This window comes from Ambystoma mexicanum, chromosome 4p, assembly GCF_040938575.1.
Source record: "Ambystoma mexicanum isolate Mex_15411 chromosome 4p, UKY_AmexF1_1, whole genome shotgun sequence".
Classification (NCBI taxonomy): domain Eukaryota; kingdom Metazoa; phylum Chordata; class Amphibia; order Caudata; family Ambystomatidae; genus Ambystoma; species Ambystoma mexicanum.
In genome coordinates, this window is record NC_090927.1 from 1,063,565,519 (window position 1) to 1,063,588,170 (window position 22,652).

General features: G+C 43.6%; 1 protein-coding gene across 8 annotated transcripts in view; it reads right to left on the minus strand.

The window, feature by feature from the left end:
• The window catches only part of CEP43 (centrosomal protein 43), an 816,584-nt gene that overhangs the window by 380,194 nt on the left and 413,738 nt on the right, over positions 1-22,652 (minus strand). The window lies entirely within an intron of this gene.

Below are 22,652 nucleotides of genomic sequence, written 5' to 3' on the forward strand. Positions count from 1 at the left end.
TAGCATTAAAGGCTATTTGGCGGCACTGTCCATCTTTAGGCGCTCGTCAGAGGAATGCTCCTACTTCAAAATTCCACTGGTGATACAATTTCTAAAGGGACTCACCAATGTGTTCCCACCATCTCCTTTCCAGGTTCCAGGTTTGGGACCTTAATCTGGTTCTAAAATGTCTAATGTGTGCACCTTTTGAGCCCTTTCACTCATGTCCTTTAAGGTTAACCTTTAAGACCATTCTATTGGTAGCTCTGACATAGCCCGTAAAGTGAGCTAGTTGCAGGCACTTCGTTCAAGCCACGCTTTACTATCTTCCACAATGATGGGGTTGTATTAAGGGTCAAACCTTCATTTGTGCCCAAACTAATTTCTGATTTTTATACAGGTCAGAAAATTGTTCTACCTTATTTCTATCCCCCACCTCATCCTGGCAAGGAGGAGGAAAGACTACATAGGTTAGACCCTTGGGGAGTGTTAAGCTTTTATATATCTAGAATGTCTAAGCTACATTTGGATGACTAACTTTTCGTTGGATAGACAGGACATAAACTGGGTCAGGCTGTTACTAAATAGACCTTATCCAGGTGGATAATTCTGGCAATCACAGAATGTTACAGGCTGGCAGGGAAAGACCCCCCTGAAGGATTAAAGGCCCATTCGACCAGGGGCATGGCTACCTCTTCAGCCCAGCAAAGGGGCGCTCCAATTAAAAACATTTGAGAAGCAGCTACGTAGTCTTTCATCCACCCATTCACAAAACACTCTGGAATCTTCTCTCGGTCAGGATGGTACCTTTGGCAAGGCGATCCTGCACTCTGTCCATGAAAATATATTAATTGAAATGATACTCCCTCCTCCAATCTAAATACAGCTGTGGTAGTCTGTCAAAGATGAGGAATACGTGTGAGGACACAATCCATTCGAAGAACAAGTTACTTACCCCTGGTAACGTTCTTTCGACTGGATGTTCCTCCCACGTATTCCTCATCGCCCTCCCATCCTACCCATCAGTCGAATTTCCTGTGCTATTACAGCTTCCGTTCCATCAAGGCAGAGTACGGTCACTCCCGTGTTTTGCGGGTATCTCTGCTGTTAAAGGGGAAAAATAGAACTAAGGCCAAAAGGCGATGCGCATGCTATATATGCCTTCGATGACATCCTCAACAGAGGCCTTCGAGGGACATCAACTCGATGCCACTGACGCACTTCGCCCTTTGCCGGAAAAAGAATTTTGAAGCAGCTGAAGCTGGGACAACGTGTCAAAGATGAGGAATACGTGGGAGGACAATCCATTCGAAATTTGGATTTGGTCCAAGCTGAAGAAGTTGGGTAGGAGAAATGTACTCCAAGTTGGTGACTTTAATATGCATCAATGGGAAAACCTCAAAGTCTTTACCGATGTATAGAGGCACAAGGCAGGACTGTCCGTTGTCCCCACTATTGTTCACTCTGGTTATCAAACCTCTAGCTGAGAATTTGGCAAAGAAGAGAAATACAAGGAGTAATGGATAGGGATAAAGGGTACACACTAGGACTGTTTTCAGAAGATGTTCTAGTGTACTTCACTCATCCCAGCAAATTCCTCAAGGAACTATTAGAGGTCCTAGCACAATATGGAAGAATGTTGGACTATAACGTTAACCGAGAAATCCCAATTGCTGCCCCTAGGGTTGAGAAACTAGGGGAACAGAATTAGACCAACAATTCCCCTTTGAGGTCTGTCAAACAAAACTAAAATACTTAGGAGTCTGCTGAAAAGAGAGTTAGACTCCGTATTGAATTTGAATTTCCCCTTACTCTGGCAAGAGCCGACTGTCGACCTGAGAAGATGGGAAACCATCTGCCTACGATGGCTAGGCAGGCTAAATGCCATACAAATGAATGTACTGCTACGCTCATAGTTTCCTTTTACTACGAGTTCCAGTACAATTTTTGACAGAAGTCAAGTTGGCCCTACTTCCATATCTATGGGAAGGCAAAAGTCCTAGAATCCCCTAGGGTAGGATTGCCCGATGAGGGAAGCTACTTTATAGCAGCCCAATTTAGAGTTATTTGGGATCCTCTGAGATCGGACAGAAATAAGAAATGAGTAGGGTTAGAGAATAACTAGCTTATGACGGTCCCGGTAGGAAAATGGTTGTGGGCGCGGAGGTCAGCTATCCCCACAACAGCTCTCATCACCCAGTTCTAAGAATCTTGTGGGATATTTGGAGGAATCTAGGGAAGGTCAGTTAATAACATGGCCCACTCCTGTCAGTGGTTTGTGGGCTTCCCCTTTTCTCAAAGATTTAGAAAACTCACTGGAATTTCCAAACCAGCCTGGAGAGTACAAGACAGCTTTGGTAGAGAGGAACATTCATGGAGATAGTAGAGCTCCAGACAGCAGTGATTACAAGGTAACCTTTCAGTTTTCTGATACCTGCAGCTAAAGGGGGAACCTCCCAGGAAAAATGGAAGGCGAAATGGTCCAGGCAGCTCACACCCCTTGAGAAAGTCGTATATGCTCCCCCCTCTAGTAGAGGTTTGAATGCGGCCATGTATAAAGCGATAGTGGAATCAAATGTTAAGCCGCTGCCGACATTGAAAATTAAAATGCGAAAACAATCGAGGATGGACAATATCTGAAAGGCAGTGGGTTATTTGGGAAAACGTATAAAGTCTTGCAATCTCCAGAGTTTAGGCTACACAGAATTATATTGGAGATGGCAATTGCCGCCAGTTAGATAATTGAAAATGTACGTAGAGGTTAGGGAAGAATGTTGGGGTGGGCGGTGAAGGGGACGTAAGAGGCACAGATCACCAAGATGTGGTGGTCCAATAGGTATTCACAAGTTTACTGAACTGTGGTTCCCTGTTGGCTAAAAGAGACAGACATAAGAGAAAGGAGGGTAGACCTGATGCTGTTTTTATTCAGGCTTCCATCGGAGGACGACAAGCCATCCCACATATATGGCACACCACCTGCTATTGGCTACAAGAGCTTGTTTAATGAAGTATTGGAAGCGGCCCATTACCTACTAAAGAGGAATGGGTAGGAAAAGCCAAAATATTTTTGATAGAAAAATAACATTGTTGCTGAACGAGGACATGGAAATGGAATGGTACCCATTCTGGTCTTTGCACAGTACAGATAAAGAGTCAGGGAAAGAAATAGAAAAACAGCTCTCATTGCCATATGACAGGGAAGTTTATATTTTAATAGAACTCTATCTAGAAGGGACAATGGGCCTCACTCCGAGTTCTGCGGTGTGGGCAAAAAGGCCAGTAATTCAGTAGTTACAGAGTTATCAATGCATTACCAATGCATTACCACACCGCAGAACTATGGGTTTGAATGCAAGGTGGAGAAACCCCCCCCAGCAAAATGCTGGAGGTGATTCCGCCACCTTACCACCAAAAAAGCCCATTTTGGTGGAACTACTGCCGGCGAGAAATTCTGCCGAAATCCCTATGGAGTCCAAAAATGGGGACCAATATTCCTGCTAACTAAGGAGAGGGGACAGGGAGGCAGATGTAGTCTGCAAGCCATGAGGGCTCCACTCGACACAATGACGAGTACTGCATCTACGGCGAAGGTGTCAGCGTCTTTCAAAGTATGTGGCACAGGTGCCCCATCCTTCAGAGGTCTAGGGAGGCCACAGGAAGCTTCAGGCACACTTTGGACGCCAGACCAACCAACCCAGGGCCTCTGGAGCCCAGGTAGGTGGAAGGGACTACCTAGGAGACTGACATACTGACCAGACAGAGAAACCACTCAGCCTTGGCAAGAAAAAAGTGCAGCACCTTCGCAAGTTCTGCAAAGGTCACTTGCCCCTGATTATCAATGTGCCAAATCCCGATTTATATACTCAGGGGGTGCAAATGCTGCTTCTTTCTGCACAGTACATGTGCAATGATATTTAATTAAGAACCTGTAATATATGCTAGAACGGCGTATGTTACGCTGGGTTCAGCTAGTGAGAAATATTTGGCTACTACTTCATAACTTATTTATATATAGATTGAAGCAATATGAAAGAAGATGGAAAGATATGAATTTGAATTTTGAGGAGGAGTATTTAATTTTTTGTTTTGTTGGACACATGAATAATGCAACACCTTCTATAAATGTTATTTTTGGCTATTTACCATCCATGACCCTGAAATCAAGAGTTTCGGGAATTTCATAGCTTTGTCAGTCTGTGTTTCCTCCAGGTTTGCCCCATCCTTCTGTTATTTTAAAGGTTGCTGGTGTGCCATTTGCAAACATGTTTTCCGAGACCCACTTATCAGGGATTGTGGTATCCATACATTGTGGATTCCTTTTTCTAGGGTTACTATGTAGCATGGGGGTTGCTAGGAGTCTGTCCAGTTTCATGCCCTCGCATGGATTGATATCCAACTGTGGGGCCTTTGTGTTTTTCGGCAGAACGGCAGCTCTGTTGAATATGGTTAACTAATGATGAGGTGGTTGCGTCAAGTTAAGAGTGACACTATTGTGAGATTGTTAATGCAGAAAGTCTCATGAAAAGTGAGTCTTACAACATCGGTGCGCCCCCTCACTGTGCGTGAGGGCATTAAGGTTTCCTTATAGATTTTGGTTTCAGCATTCCATTATAATAATGTCCGATTTACATTTTGTAGGGTGCTGAGGTATTAGCGGTTAATCATACGGTTTGCTACAACATACACAAAAGTATCTGCAGACAGAGTTGTGAAATGGTGGCTAGTCTGAAGAGACAAGTAAAAGTAGTAATAGACAAGTGAGATATAACTGAATTGTTTCAGCATCTAAGAAGGTGTCCAGGAGTGATCATTCTGCAACCAAGTCCTTGTGCAAGAGTGAGCCTTGTCCTTTCTTGCAGTGCAGGATACAATTGTGATCTTGTAATCCTCTGGGTGAGCCTTGCGTAAATCGGTTATCCAGGTTTGGATGAAATGTTTGAAGTGGGACTGATTAGTCTTCAAAGAGGGTGAGATCATCCCTTTTAGGATTGAGATTACACAAATGCAAATTTATTTGATGAAATGGAAAAATTATGCCATTATGGTACACATGAATGAGCGTTGGGGACTTTGCAAGCCAATGCATTGTACCTTCTCTGCATAATATTTCCAGTAAACCCAATAAAATACAACTAAACCTGTATTTTGTACAATTATAAAACTGGACCAAACCTGTGCTAAAGCCCTTTTTGCACTTCAGGATTACGATTATAATCCTGGCACCTGCACAGATTGTTATGATGACAGTGTTTATTAAGTGTGATCCAAAATAAGGTCATTATATGGTTCGATTGTTGTGTTTTAAGCCGGAAATTAGTGTCTGTTCTTTCTTTTAGGGTTGCTTTGGCATGATGTTTGCACTTCCACTCTCAACTTTTACCATTATCTTGCAGAGTAATAACAGACCTCACGTTACTTTCAGATTGAATAAGCAGTAGCTTCTTGCACGTTAAGTAAACTGTGCAGGGATTAAAAGATGGTGATCCGATCAGGATTTTGCCTGTAAGTAAGTAGTTTAACAAATTATTTGAATACACAGTTGGATAATTTATGTCGAGAATTTTAAGAAGAATAATTGCAACATGAGGTCTGTTGCTAATGTACGTTCAAACAAAGTGAATGCAATTGGAGAGGAGAATCCAGTCTTGAAATAAGTGCGACAAGAAGGAACATGTGTGAGTAATTGCAGCATATATCAGAGATCGCGGAATGCCGGGCAAACTTTCGGTTTTAATTTTTTGGAGCGCCACACTATCGATTTTTAAACATGTTTGTGCAGCACCAATAAAGGAATTTAGAAATTATATGGAATCTGCTTCGTGGGTGAAATTCGATCTTCAAAGAGTGCAGCTTGCTTTTCTGTTGCGTTTGCAGCAGCTTTTGAATGAAATAAAAAAAAAAAAAAGAACACATTACTCACCGTAATCGTATTTCTAATGCTTTTATCTGCTTAGATTCACATGCTGCGCATAGGCCGACATCTAGTGGAAGCTGCAGAGTATTACAGTTGTTGTTTTCGAAACTCGAAAAGGGACGTCGACAGGGCGTGCCAGTAATACTATCCCTAGTGCGACATCCATTGTACCCATGATCTCTCACGCGTCGAGGTCCCTCAGATTGTTATTTTTCTGACATGGTGTAGCGCGAGTACCGTAGTATCCAAGCAGATACGTATCAGACAAGCTCATAAGCATCCATGCGCCTTCTCTCAGAGGGGAGGAAGGGTGGGTCACATGTGAATCTAAGCAGCTACAAGCATCAGAAATACGATGATGGTGAGTAATGTATCCCTTCTGAGGCTTGTGGAATCTGCTTAGATCACATGCTGTGCATAGATTAGCGAGCAGCGGAAGAAGGCGGTGGGATGTGAGAGGGTTCATGAGCGAATAAATGTCTTAGAACCACTTGTCCCACTTGTTTATCCGTCTTGGAATTAGTGTCAATACAGTAGTGCTGAGTGAAAGTGAAAGTATGTATTGAGCTCCATGTAGCTGCTTTGCAAATACTGTCTAAGGGGACATTTGCAATGAAAGCCAGACTGGCTCCAGTACCTCTTGTGGAGTGGCCCCTTGGCGTGAAAGACAGTGTTTTACCTGATAGGGAATAGCACAGTTGGATACATCTGACTATCCACCGAGAGATGGCATTCTTAGAGATGCGGTCACCTTCTCTGCCTGGCGCTATGGACACAAACAGTTGATCTGTCTTTCTTAGCGGTCTGGTCTTGTCTATGTAGTAGAGGTCAGCTCTCCTCACATCTAGTGTGTGGAGTTTTACCTCAGCAGAGCTCTTGGGTTCCTGGAAGAAAGCCGGTAGCTCAATAGACTGGTTTACATGGAATTTGGAGATGAATTTAGGTGAGAACCTAGGGTGAGTGCGTAAAACCAGTTTGTCCTTATGTATAGTAAAGAAAGGATCCTGTACTGACAAAGCTTGGATTTCACTAACCCTTCTTATGGAAGTGATGGCTACTAAGAAGGCAGTTTTATAAGTCATGTGTTTGAGACTAGACTTGTGCATAGGCTCGAATGGGGATCCCATGAGCTTAGCGAGTACCACATTAAGGTCCCAACCTGGCGGTGGGTTAGAGATTGGAGGGTGGAGTCTCTTTACCCCTTCCATAAATGCTTTGATGACCGGTACCTTCCACCTTGAGACCTTATTATGGGAAGTGGTGTAGGCCGACAGGGCCACCAGGTGGACGTTTAGGGAGTTGAACACTAACCCTGCATCTAGGAAGTAGAGCATATAGGTTAGGATGTTAGATGGAGTACAATCTATGGGATTGATTTGGTTAGTCTGGCACCAGATTACGAATCATCTCGATTTATCATAGTAACATTGACTAGTATTTGGTTTTCTTGATTCTTTCAAGATATCCATGCATCTCTGTGGTAGATTGAGATGTCCGAACTCTGACTTCAGGAGCCATGCTGCCAAGTTCATTGAGTGTGGTTGTGGGTGCACTGTTAGCCCCTCCTGCTGGGTGAGTAGGTTGTACTGGCACGGACGCTTGATGGGAATCGCACATCACCTGTTTGCGCAGATGTGGATACTACGGTTGTCGTGCCCACATAGGAGCAACTAGGATAAGCGTCGTCGGGTCCTTGTGTAACTTGTTCACCACCTTCCTCATGAGGAGAGTTGGGGGAATAGCGTAGGCACATTTCCCTGACCAGTTCATCCATAGGGCATTCCCCTTAGAGCCTGGCTGGGGGAACCTGGACGCGAAGTCTGGCCATTGACGATTTTCGCTTGTGGCGAATAGGTCTATAGTTGGGAAACCCCATTGAGAGAAGAGGTGTTCTACGACTTCTTCGTGTAGATGCCACTCGTGTTCCTCTGGTAGGGGATCTCTGCTCAGTGAGTCTGCTAGAGCGTTGAGTTCCCCTGAAAAATGTTGCGATGGCAGGAACATTTTCCATCTGAGTGCCCATTTCCAGATTTTCTGTGCAAGTCTGGATAGATTTGGAGAACGTGCATCCCCCTGTTTGTTGGTATAAAACATTGCTGTGGTGCTGTCTGTTAGGATCTGCACCGACAGGTCTGTTAAATGGGGTTTGAATGCCTGAGGGGCTTTCAATACTGCCAGAAGTTCCAGCACATTGATGTGGTTCTGAGCTGCAGTGTGAGACCACAGACCTTGAGCTGTGTGGTGAAGGTAGTGAGCCCCCCACCCTGCCAATGAGGCGTCCGTTGTGACCACTGCCTGTATCTGTGGGTCGTAGAAGGGTTTCCCTCTCGCTAGGTTTTATCTCGTCCACCAGTGAAGATTTTGTACAAGTGTTGGCGAAACGACCACTAGATCGGCCCACTGACCGCTTGCCTGAGGCCATTGTTTCGCCAACCACTCCTGTATGGGATGCATGCGCAGGCGCGCGTGAGGAACCAGGTATATGTAAGATGCCATCATGCCTATCAAACGCATTGCTTTGCGCACCATTATCTTGCGGCCGGCCTGATAATGTGCTATTTGCAGTAACAAATCTTTTACTCTTTCCTTTGAGGGAAAGACCAATCCTTCCTCTGTGTTTAGGATAGCTCCTAGGAACTGTTTGGAAGTGCTTGGCACTAGGCTTGTTTTTTTTACGTTGATTGAGAAGCTCAATTGAAAGAGGAGGTTGATTGTTGTTTGTTGGCTGTTTTGTCTGCAAATCAGAGGCGATTCCCCTGCTATGAGCCAGTCGTCCAGGTAAGGGTACACTGGGATTTCTCCCCTGCGCAGGTGCACTGCCACTACCACCAGTACCTTTGTGACTACCCTTGGAGCCGAGGCTATTCCAAAGGGCAGCACCTTGAATTGGTAGTGCTTGTTCCCTACCTTGAAACGCAAGAATTTTCTGTGCGCTGGGAACATTGAAATATGAAAATAGGCATCTTTCATATCCAGTGTTGCCATGTAATCCCCCTTTTTTAGTAGCGGGATTACCTCTTGTAGCAGTCATGCAGAACTTTTGTGACTTGACATACTTACAGGGCGCATTGTTAGATTTTTTTTGGCACAAAGTAGTAAGTTGAATAAATACCCCTGTTTACCTGGTTGGTTGGGACCACTTCGATGGCGTATTTTAATAGAAGCGCTGTTATTTCTTCTAGAAGGATCCGCTGATGTTACTCCGAGTGGACTCTGTCGCGGGTGTGGTCATGAGGACGTTGGAGAAGTTCTATGCAGTAGCCCCCTGCTATCGTGGACAGCACCCATCTGTCCGAGGTGATACCCTCCCATGCGTTGGTGAAGTTGGAAATGCGTCCTCCTACTAGGGATGCATGGCAGGGTACCTGGAGCAGAACGTCACTTGCTCTGAGGTGGGGTACCACGTCGAGCTGGGCCTCTGCCCAGACCACCACGACCTCTGCGTTGTCCTCGTGGATAGCCTTGGAAGGCTTGTCCTTGATTGTTGCCATAGGAACTTTGGCCTCGAGTGTTGCCGGATCCTCTGTGAATTTTGGCCCTGAAAACGGCAAAAATTACCATTACTCCTTTGACCAGTAGGCTTGTTTGTGAGCTGACCTAAAGATTTTACAGTGTCATACTCATCCTTTGCTGTCTTGAGTGCGTCTTCTACAGCCTTGCCGAAGAGCACATTAGGTTCCACTGGCATATTTATCAGAGTACCTTGTGTTTCTGGCCTAAAGCCTGACTGGCAAAGCCATGCATGCCTCTTTATAATAGTCCCCAATGCATTGATTCTCCCGGCATTGTCAGCTGCATCGAAATTTGACTTGAGGAGACAAGTAGACACGGCCCTTCTGTCTGCTGCCACCTGAGCTAGTTGTGATTTAAGTGGCTCCGGGGCGGATGAAAGTAACGCAGAAACCTCCTCCCACATATGGCAGTTATAACTTGCCAAATGTGTAGCGTTGTTGGCTATTCTCGTCTGGTAGGCCGCAGAAGCGGCGACCTTTCTGCCCATTGCATACATCTTCTTGCTTTCCTTTTCCGGTGGTGCCTCGGAGGAAGCAAGGGATGTGCCTGCTCTTTTTCTTGTCGTGGTGACAACCAAGGAGTCTGGTTTCAATTGGCCCCTTATGTGTAAGGGGTCTGATGGTGCATGCCTGAATGGTTTTTCCACACGCGGGTTAACGGCACATGTGAGATTGGGTGCTTCTAAGGAAGGTTGTTTTCTGCGTTGTATCGATTTTAGCAGTGGGATAAACTGACCTACTGTCTTTTTGTCCCCCAATATTTGTTCAGCGAAGTCTCCATCCTCCTGTACCTCCTGCGTGTCAATTTGGAAGTGTTCTGCCGCTTTGGCTAAGACTTCATTGAGGAGGGGTTGATTGTCGACAGGGGAAATCTACCACGGAGGGGTCCTGATTAATAGGAGAATCTATAGAGTACATGTTCGCCTCCTGGTCAGCGTCTGGGTCTTCATCATCCCCATAATAAAGTTCATATGTATCCTCCTCATTATGTTGCGGGTCAGATGTTTCCACAAATGAGAGATCCTCTTGGTCTTCTGGATCTATTTCAGGCTCATATAGATCTATAACTTTGCTTTGTACGGGGACACTAGACGAGACCTCTTAGAAGGGGGTTGAGAGGGTAAAGCAGAGGTTTGAGAGCCGGAAGGGGCTGAGGTGGGAGGAGTGGAGTGAAAACTTTGAAAGTAATCTAGGTTCTTTTCATAAAAATTCACAATAAAGGTAATTCTTTGCATAACCCTATCGCTATCTTGCGAAGACCATTCCTTCGAATTTGGGATTACAATAGGCTGAGTGGAAATACCCATAATCCTCATCAGTGAGAGGTTATAACCTTTGGCCTAGAGTCGTTGGGTTTCCCTATGGGCTTGGACAATATTCCCTTTTGTGATGACTTGTCCCTAGTAGGACTCTTGTCCCTATGAGGGGTCTTAAAGGACTTTTTATGATGCGTTTCCCCAACCTGGGGCCCAGAGAAGTGTTTAACAGACCTCTTGGGGCCTGCTGTTTTATCAGACGAAGAACGTCAAACTTCGAGTGTGGGAGCCGTGGCTTTGTTCGCGGACGATCGGACTTTGGAAGGAGTTTTTCGTGCAACACCCTTGCCGTCTTTCGATGGTTGAACCCTGTCGTGTGGCGATCTTGAACGAGATTGCCCAGAGGACCGGGACTCGGTGGACCTTTCACGGGGTGTCGAACGTTGTCGAGTATTCGACTCATCTGCCGAATGTCGACTGGGGCTTATGTGCTTGGTGGTGTGTGCTTTTGTAGCGCTGCCGGGTGTAGTCCCCACAACATGGCCACCGGCCTGTCCTATGGGGTCGGGGGTCTGCGCTTGAGTAGCTGAAGCTGCTCAGATGCCCTCGCCATCCGAAAGTGCGGCATCGCTGCCATCGCAAAAGGCTCCCTCTAACTCCATGGCCTCGAGTTGCCTTGCGTAGTGGGCCCAGCGTTTTGTGGAGCGGTCCTTTAACCTCTTAGGCTTGAAGAGCCTGCACGCTCGACAAGACGTTTCGACGTGGTCTCTCAGGAGATACAAATTGCAAACTAAGTGTTTGTCGACCCAGGGGAATTTACGATTACACTTAGGGCAAAATTTAAATGGTGTATTTTCCATAATTATGGGTTATGGAAATGGCAGCTGGGCAAACAAAGTGTAGGAAGGGGAGAATATACATTCTAAAATGGCCTCCCCCCTTCGCTCCTACTGTCTGGGCCGAGGCCCCGGGCAGCCTTCCAAGGCCGTACGGTCCGTCGCGATGGTCTCCGAAGTGCAGTTTTCTTTTTCTTTCACCGGCTTGGTGTTTCGGCAGTCGATGAAAGGATAGAAAGAAAAACTATAGTAATTGTATAAAGTCAATGGCTTATCACCGAAAGGAACTCCGCTATACATGTCCGTCTAGCATGGTGGAAAAAAACAATCTGAGGGACCTCGACGCGTGAGGGTTCATGGGTACAGTGGTTGTCACACTACCGATAGTATTACTGGCACGCCCTGTCGACGTCCCTTTTCGAGTTTCGAAAACAATGACTGTAATACTCTGCATCTTCCACTAGATGTCGGCCTATGCACAGCATGTGATCTAAGCAGATTCCACAAGCCTCAGAAATATATATATTACACAGCCACACTAGTGGCTGTGTAGTTATGGTTAAGTTGCTGTTTCTATAGGAAGAGCACTTTTTGGGCGGCCTATAACTCCGCTCCCCCTGGACGAATCCTCACCAAACTTTGTTAAAAAAAAAGTATATGGGCCACTCCGATTTTTTTTGCAAAGTTTGGTGACGATTGGTCCAGGGGGGCAAAAGTTATACAGTGGGTCCTAAAACGTCTTTTTTCCCCATAGACTGAATGGGGGAAAAACTTTGTGCACACCTACAGGTCAAACCGCTGGATGGATTTTCACCAAATGTGCGGCAGGGGTAGGTCCCAAAAGCGTGCTTTTGTAAATTTGGTGCCAATCCGTCCAGTAGTTTCCTTTAAAACGACCCAAAAATAAGTCTAAATAAATTAGTGATATTTATGTCCGCTCCGCGGTCACACTTCCCTGTTCGCTCCGCGGACAAGATACCGATTGGCTAGGGGGTGGCGTCATGACCACGGACACTCAACGTCTTCGCCGATTGGCTGCAGCAAGCCGTGATGTGCGTCAGAATGTGTGGATGCGCCCGACATCTTGGATCCGACGACGGCGCGGTCGCACCCAGAGACGAAATGCTGTTTCGGAAACTGTTTTGGTCTGCTACAGTGTTTGAGGAGGTCCAGAGTGTAAGAGATGGGTGAAATACTGTACTTATTTAGGAGACAGGTGTTAATGATGTATTCGCCATGCCCGCCTTGTCTGGGATGTTTTTAAGTTCTGAAAATGAGGGGTCTTATAAGGATAGTACTTCAGTCCGTGTTTTGGGCAGGCAACTTCAAACTGTTCTAAGGACATGCGTGGTGTTAGCGAACACTACAATTGAGTAGATGCTATAGTTCCTATTTTTGTTTGTATGGGTGTGCTACTAATTTATACGCCACCATGGGTGTGATATGCTGCGGTGGTTGTGGCCAGGGCCTAGAGTCTTGGGTGCATGCCATACTCCCAAGGCGCTAGGCCCTGGCCACAACCACCGCAGCAATACCTGCACCCGTAGTCTCGCTTATTGATCAGGTGTTTGTGGGGAGGGACTAGAGTCTTGGATGCATGGCCAAAGGCCATGTACACAAGATCATATTTGTACGTACAGAATTTATAAGGCACTATGGCTGTGATATGCTGTGGTAGTTGTGGACAGTACGTAGAGTCTTGGCTGCATGGCTGAAGGCCATGCACCCGAAAACACAGTTATAAGCAGTGCAGTTATAAGCAGTGCAGTTATAAGCCACTATGGGAATTCATATACTGTACACCCCTGCATTCACATATATATGGCCTTACACCCAAGACTCTAGCCTCCGGCCAGAACCACTGCACCATATCGCAGCTATAGATACACCCATAGTATCAAACATCAATTTATACGTAGTGGACTTGCAAGCCACAATGGGTGCAATATGCTGTGGTGGTCATGGCCAGGATGTAGAGTTTTGGGTGCATGGCCTTTTTATGAGCAGTAAAGTTATAAGGCACCATGGTTTTCATATAGTACATTGATTGTGGACAGGATGTACATTTTTGGTTGCATGGCTGAAGGCCGTAGGCCGTGCGCCATACTTCCAAAACTCTAGGCCCTATCCACAACCACCACACCATAGCACTGCAATGCATACACTACCGTACTATCGCTTATTGCTCAGATGGTTCTGGGGAGGGTGTACAGTGTTGGGTGCATGGCCAAAGGCCATGCATCCAAGAACGAACGTACAAGCACTGGAGTTATAAGTCACTGTACACCCATACATTTAAATATGTATGACCATACCCCCAAAACTCTAGGCCCTGCGCACAACCACTGCAGCTTATAACATAGCCACAGTAGTGGCGGTGTACTTATGGTGAAGTTGCTGTTTCCATAGGAAGAGTACTTTTTGGGTGCCTTATAACTCTGCTTCCATATGGACGAATGCTCACCAAACTTTGTACGAAACATTTATGGGCCACTCTGAATGTCTTTGGAAAGTTTGGTGATGTTTGGTCCGGGGGGGGTGGTGGGGGAGTTATAGGGCGTTGTCTAAAACGTCTTTTCCCCATAGACTGAATGGGGGAAAAAACTGTGTCCGTTGACATATGGCGCTTTCCCTGATTGGTTGTGGAACAGCGTGAAGTAGGTCCGCTTTCTTCGGTGCCCCCGCCATCTTTTATACATGTTTTGGTGTACGCGGAGATCGCCAGTAACACACACAAAAGAAGACAGCATTGCACTGGTCACACTTATGAAATACTATTTCAGAAGGTGACCTTTAAGGAGGGTGGGATGGGATGTGGCAGCACAAACAGAAAAAGTGGCGTTTTCTTTTCACCAAAGTCATACGGTTAAATGGAAGTTGGTGCTCACTGTACCACTACTAATTAGTGCGTCTGGGTTACAATATTTTTTGAATAATATTGCCGTCAGACTGGCGTATTAAGTTTTGAAAACTAAGCCCGCCATCAGCACTGTTTGCTGGAAACAGCGATTCTGGAGGTGTATGGGAGTAGCGGTTCTCATAATTGGATTTCAATATGTTTTTGCAAAGTAAGAATGCATTTGCCTTCTGAGTGAAGGTCATACGAGTTGCTTTTTTGGTTGCACGCTCAATAGGCCCACGCATCCGAGTGAATGTATAAGGGACAATTGTTTTTTGACCTTGAGCGAAAGGGAAACTTTAGAAGCAATTCAAGGAATGAAAGGTTCGAAAAAAATAGCAATTGATAAAGTTATGTTTTAAAAACATTTGTAAGGCACATGCATCATCAGTCCACGAAGATTCTTCGGTGCAAATACGTTGGTGTCTGACTTGGCGAAAAAGAATGGAGGCAGTACATATTATGTAAGTTACTTTTCACCACTCTACACCGACCCACGTTTTAAATTTTAAATTACTGAAACTCTACTTGTGCCAATATAACTGAAGTATTATCTTTCTGCGCTGTTATATGTTTCCTCCAATAATGGAGAGTGCAGAGTTTCCGCGTTTGCAGGCTATGACTACACTCACCCTTTTTTAGCATTAATATTTCTTGTTTGAAAAGTTCTGTTTGCCCACATAGCTTTGTGCATCACTTTGCACGTTCTTTTGGTCTTGTTTGAAATCCAGACATATAATTTTTTTTTTTTACGTGCCCATTCATTTTGTCTTCAAAACTCATTTATCGTCTTCCTGTGCAGTTGCCTTTTTTTTTTTTTAACCTTACGGCGCATGCAGAATCTCGGCATTTGTAGCCTGTTACTATATATACACATGGTCAATAGTAACATTTCACTAAAATGTCATGTTTGACCACTTACATTTGTGTATTACTTTGCACCTTCTTTGTGTCTTTTTTGCAATTTTTTGCTAGAGGTTGGTTTTTGACATGTATTTTTCTGTTACGTTTTCCGCCCAGGTACATCTTGTCGTACTGTCCGTGCCATGGTTTCCAGATGCTGAGTGATAGCTTTTTTGGACGGCAAATACAACTGCTCGTGAGCGGTTGCCTGTCCATAACAATTATGTGGGATGACACCCTAAGCCCGCTTTGCCCGTACGCTGAACTCGCTATTCGGAGCAACCTCACATCATTTATGGTGCTGTAGGCCGAAGGTCATGGCGCCTTCTTGGAAATCACTGTGGAAACAAAGCGGCTGCTTTAACCAAGAACCCATCATTTTTGTATGGGAAAAAACCAACATGTTCCTCATCTTTAACATTTGCAATGACGCCCTTAGAACCATTGTTATCATTCAATTGAAAATGGGATTACTCCGATGGTCTCTGACAGTTTCTTGTTAAATAAACCTACTTTACGAACTCTAAAATGTTAACATTTTCTTTTACAATCCAGTCTATTATTTCAAAATGTAAGTTATTATGTTGTACGTCGCTGTATGTTTATTTACAGGTTCTGCGTCACGTCACATACTTGTGCTTTTTGCAGGCTACCATGGAAAGGGAAGAGGGGTTATGTATGAAACAACCGCCTTCCCTTTCTATGGTGGCCATCTTGGAAAAGGATTTTGTTTTGTAATCCGACGCGCCAAACCCGCCCCGGATTATAACCATGTAATCCTATTTTTTAGTAACACATGTTACTGCTTTGCAAATCTAGACTATTACTGGCAAAGATTATTGCGTCTATGTATTTTACTGAGAAATATGAGGTACATGGAGTGTAATTTTTTTGTTTACATTTATTTACACTGTGAAAGGTCGCTCTTAACGGAATATTTACTTTGTTTATGGGTGGCTTGTGTACGACAGGTAATAAGGCAATTTGCCAACGGCAATGAGCAAAGAGGCAACAAACGGTAATATGGGCCGGTAGATGTACAGCGAAAAATTGTGTGCGTTTGTTATTTGCAAGGTAGCAGCACTGTTTCTCATGCTTCTTCATTACAGCAGTGCTGCTGTTTCTTGAGGAGGAGGGATGGCTTTAGCTCATGTCATTTTCAGATAAGTAGAACATTTGCTAAAAATATATAATGTGTAGCGCATTGGTAATCGCTGCCTACCATATGTGTTGGCGCTGTGTAAAGGAAATGTTGTTGGTGGATGTTCTTACATCAATATAAAATCTATTTCCACACTGTCCACGAGGCATAGATCTTACTGTTAAGTGTGTACTGATTCTGGGACACGTCACCGTGCTGTACGCCAGCATATTGTCATGTGGCATTCTTCGCAAGGTGTATACTGTTTAGCAAAAGAACCTCGTTAAAGGGACGTTATGGTTACGTTGCCCTACTGAAAATCTGTGACATTCAGTAAAAAATGTTTTTAATCAAATGACGTTATACTTAAATTGACCTACTAAAAACCCGTAAAATTCACTCAAAAAAAACTTTAAGGGGACGTTATGGTTAAGTTGTACTACTAAAAACATGTGCAATTCACTACATTTTTTTTTTTTTTTACACAAACGTGCCATTATGGTTCAAAGTAAAACCGAAAACCCCCTGAAATTCGACAGTTATGGTAGGCTAAGCAACCATACCTGCCCGCACCACTGTGCACTGCTAACACTAACACCCAGGACATGAAAGATGGCATCACAAATGTCATTGATGACATCACTGATGATATCACATGTGTAGCCCCTTTGTTTTTGTTCACTGCTATATATATATATATATATATATATATATATATATATATATATATATATAAATATATATATATATGTATATTCAGTAAAAAAAAACATTAAAGGGACGTTATGGTTCACAGTAAAACCGAAAAACACTTGACATTTGCTAATTATGGTAAGCTAAGCAACCATAACTCGCGCCACCTACGTGCATTGCTAAGACTGACACCCAGGACATCAAAGATGACATCACAAATGTCATTGATGACTTCACTGATGACATCATATGTCTGGCTCCCTCTTTTTTCCTTTAGTGATATATCTTAGCCAGTAATACTTAGGAACAAAAAAAAACGAAAACTACTATAATTGAAGACTTACACTTCAAATATGTTTTTACATTAATTCATTAGGGGTTCACTCATAGCATATGAAACATATACATAGGGAGAATACACACTTGAAAGATACCAATGCTTTCTGTGTATGAAGACAATCAATAAGGTTATGAACACTTTCTTATTGGTCTGCTTTTTTTTATTACTGTACTTTCTGTGGACATGCTCATATTTGTATTTGCATTACTCTCTTTAGGATGCATGCACATCATGTGATAGTTATTCATAGGGAAGTAGTAGATTTGAAGCAGAACAATCATTTATGTGCATAAAAATAATCAGGTAGGTTATGAACAATTTCTGGTTCTACTGCTGCTTTTTTGCGTACTTCACTTTCACTGTATATACTCATATTTCTATTTGTTGTTATGTCTTTGTGTTTTGTGTGTAATAATGAAATTATATAGGAAGTGGGTTTCATTAGCTACTTATTACATGTTGCATAGTACACAAAACTCTAAAAAGAAAGCATTTACCATTTCACTAGTTAACATGGGAAGATTATGAACATTGCACCTCCATTATGTATGCTGCACACAATGCTTATGTTTATACATGAGTACATTATTGTACTGTAAAGAACTTCATAATAGAATGCTATTTATATCAATGCATTGTTTAATGCACCACATAGCTCATGTCATCTATTCCAATGATCCTTGACAGTTTTTTTTATCAACATTATAATAAGACTCCCTTCTGCAGCCTTTTCATGAAAAGTACATGCACATGTGATGTCATCAGTGATGTCATCAATGACATTTGTGATGCCATCTTTCATGTCCTGGGTGTTAGTGTTAGCAGTGCACAGTGGTGCGGGCAGGTATGGTTGCTTAGACTACCATAACTGGCGAATTTCAGGGGGTTTTTGGTTTTACTTTGAACAGAGTATGGTTAACACATTAGCTGAGTTTGATGATCTCTAAATATGCATGAACTGAATTTGTCGGTTCCGATTGATGTAGGAAGGATTAGATGACCGCGCTGGAATGTTGTGTCAAGCACATTTTTGAGAAGAGAAACCCAAGGAATCGACTAAAGAGGGTTTTGGCGCCCTGATAAAGATTCCGATATGTTTGTTCTAAGGGGTCGAAATCATGCTTGCTTCAAAATGTGCACTTGCAATTAGTTATTGGCTAGCAATCACTGACTCCAAGCAAACAAGAAATGGTGTGCATGTGGATAATTGAGAGAGGGGGTGGGGTGAGAGTTACTTTATGCCTGGCTAGTTGTTATGACTGTTTTTCTGAAGTCCAACTGATGGCTTAGTAAACCCATTCAACTGAGAGCGTACAAGACTTCACTCTTAGTATAAGGCTGTACCACCTGAATATATGGTATCTTAGACAGAGCAGCCAGGCTCATCTTAGGAGGGGGAGAAGGCTGTAGGAAAGTACACTGAACCTTTAGTACACCAAGCAATCAATAGAAACACTTACAACCATAAGTATTATAAAAAACAAAGGTTTATTTTAAATACAAGTAGGCCAAGTTAAGTCTTGGGTGAAGTACTGGTCATAGAGTCAAACACATTTATAAAAACTCACCACAATGCTTGAAGGTACACAGACCAAAGCAAAAAACCTTCTTCGGAATACCTAACAGTAATTCTAGGGAAGGCAGACCTTCTCATTCACATTTAGTACAGGACACATATATTCATGGGGCGTAGAGACAATTAGTTACTTTTAGATTACTTTCTGTAATACAAGGTTAGGAGACCCAGTCAGTTATGCGGTGACACTCAGCAAAGTAATCACATAATCAACCAACCCTGTTACCAGGATACTTTTCTGAATAGTGGAACACTGATTCAAGGAACAGTATATACCTATAAATACTTTGAGAATAACAGTTACTCTAGGTGACTAAAACCTGTTTGGTGTAATATATAATCACAGTTGCTTTTTCAGCTAAGTGGAACAAAGACTAAATAAATTAAGCAAGAACTCTTTAATTAATTTAGGATGCAACAGGCAGACCAAGGGCAACAACACATAAAGAACCCTTTTCAAGAATGGCACAAAGCTATTCAAGGCAGGTAAAACCTAATGTTGTAAATATATTATTACAGTTGCTTTTCAGATAAGTGTAACACAGACTGAGGTAAACAATAACTTTAAGGTATGGATGGCACAGAGCTCACTCAAGATAAGTAAGTCAAGTCTTCATTGGGCATGATCTCCCTCAAAGTAGTGTGAAGATAAAAAGTCAAAGTACAGGGGTGCCTTGGGAGTGAGCTCCCTCCACACAGTGAGAACCTTAAAATATGAGACACACCAGAAGTATAAAGATCTGAACCAGGAGTAGAGTGAATAAGGCCTTGAAATTGTCATTTAAAATTCCCTGGGAGGAACTAAAGAGACTTCTCAAAACTTGTGAAAAGATCCCCCAGGAACTCGTCTACGGAACATTTCCAGAAAGACCCGGGGAAGGGAGTCATTCTCCTGGTCTAGGCCTAGTTGGTAAATCAGACACTATTGCAAGAGACTGTTGCTGAGTCAACCTGAGACTGAAGTACTTCACCAGGAGAAGGGAGTCCTTTTCCTGGTGGTTAAATAAGATTGAATGCTTTTTGGTTTACTTTCTTAGAGACAGGGATAGGGTAGTTGGTTTGGACGGAGGACAGTATCTATGTTTCTTTTGCCTTGCATCCTGATGAGCACGCAAGTTATTCTAGGTTGAGGTAGGGAACCCCTGCTCCCCCTCTAGAAGTAGGGAGAGAAAGGTTTCTCAATTCATTTAATACAAGTCTATAGTCAAAATGATAACACCTCGTCAGCCTCCTTACTTCATCATGCCACAGCCATCTGATCTCTAAAGAAGTAAAGTGTCCGCAGACACTGGCAGAGATTCAAAATCAGATGGGCTTTGAAAAGTTGCCATAGAAAGACTTCCTTATGATCTTCAGTTTGGTGGTGTTTCGAGACTTGTTACAAAGTTAGACCAATTATCAGAGCAAACACATAGGTTTTATAGCAAAATTTCAGGGCTAAGGGAAAACTTTGCTTGTAATAAGGAAGATGCATCCATTCAAACTTTCGCTATCCACCCAAGGGAACCGTTAACCTTTGTGGGGCTGCTTGACAGGCAATATTTAAATGTGGGTCCCACTCTGAAATGCCAAATGTCATGCAAGTATTCAGTCAGATCTGGTCTTGGCTATTTCCTGCCATTGTTTCCAGAGGAAGGCAGAAACTATGACCATATATGGCCTCTTCTATTTCACCTTGCAGGAACAAAAGAAGGTTTAGCTGTGAAAATCATTCTGGAATCTGAACACAGGAGCGTCCTCTACGGTCTCCAATGGATTCAGGAGCCTGAATCCCACAATTAATGGTTTGAGGTGTTCTCCGTCCCCAACCAGGTAAGTACATAACTACCCTTGAGCGGACTTGTGCAGGGGATATGGTGCATTTGGGACTCACTAAAGGCGCCATACCCATTTGGGAGAGGAGGCATTCAAAAACTGATACCTCAGATATTGCGAAGACCTGGCCACTGGTTGAATCCAAATTGGTGTGATAGCCCTGAAGGAGAGTGAATGGTTGGAGGAATATATATATATCGATTTGTGTCTGCCGTTACAGCTATTAAAGCCAACAATCTGCTTCAAAGCAAAAAAAGAAAAGAGAAAAAAAGAAATTGTTGTTATCCACGAGAGAGAAAACAGCCTAAGGCCCACAAACTACTGGTCTCAACAGATACTAAAATAGAAGACCACAGCTTAGTAGCACCTCATTATTACAATATCCCACTGGAAATCTGTAGTTTATTCACTCCTTCACAGGAAGAACCTCAAGGTCCTTTGAAGTGGTTGCATGAGGGAACAAACATGTGTGTGCTATTTAACTGCTGATCGAACCAAACCAATTTGTGTATATATCTGGGCACATCTGATCTTAACATGGGGAAGATGAGAATTGCCCCGCAGACCTTCATCAACGTTGATTCTGAGGTACTTGTGTTCCCTAACCACCTCAAGGGGAACACTGTTGAGGTTCCCAGGAATATTAATCCTGCAACGCTCAGGTGAATGGAAGACCAGAATCTTGGTTTTCTGAATGTTAACTGCAAGGTACAAGGAGTCAGAGAACCTCTTTAGGGAGTCAAGTGATGCCTGCAATCCCGCTGGGGTTAGGTCTAAAATGAGGATGTTGTCCGCATAGCCGAGCCACTGCAAGGGAAAATCACTCAGCTTGAGAGGAATCGACTTGGGATTAGCAAGGGCGGGCATATCTGCAAGGTAAAGGATGAACAACAAAGGGGCAATATTACAGCCCTATTTCAGGCCCTGCGTCATTGGAATCCAGGTAGAAAAAGACCCAGTTTGATCCAGTCCGATCTTGACCAGAGTGTCTGTATGAAGCTGGACTCTCATGGACAAGAGCCCTGCTGGAATATTGCAAGCTGACAATTTCCGCCAAAGTTTATCCCGATTTACAGTGTCAAAGGCGGCACTATAATAGATGAAAGCGGCATATACGGGGACTGGCAGGTCGACCATGCCTGTCGGATTACAGCACACAGTGCAAGGCAATTAGTTGACGTGCTTGAGCCACGTTGGAACACTGTTTGATTAAGTGGGATGAGGTTAGCCTCAGTGGCCCAGAGGTGCATGTCATTGAGAAGCAGCTGAGTGAAGATCTTTGAAGATACGTCGAGCATCGCCAGAATCCGGTAGTTACTAATGAGAGATTGATCACCCTTCTTCCAAATGGGGACTATGATGCGGTCTCTCCAAGAACAAGGAATACGTTGAGACTCAGCAATGCTCCTAAAAAGGCAATCCAGTGCCACGGCCCAGGTGCCCGCATCGTTCTTAACCACTTTGCTACATATACCATCAGGGTCAGGAGCACGCAAATTGTTAAAGCTGGTAATAATCCTCAAGATGTTTGCTGAATTAGTACAGTAATGCTATCAAAATGCCCCATTGCTAGTGCTTGTTGAACAAGCCCCAATTCTCCAATCTTGAGTCAACTCACGCTGCATAATCAATAAGGTAAGCTTTTCAGATAATGTGCATACCCATATTGCTGCATGGCTCTGACTAGGAGGTTACTTCCAGGTTTGGCTCCTAAGTGGCACCGTGTTGTGTATGTTTTATTAGCCGAAATGGCCTATTCTACTCCATGCACAAGTGACATTCTTTGTT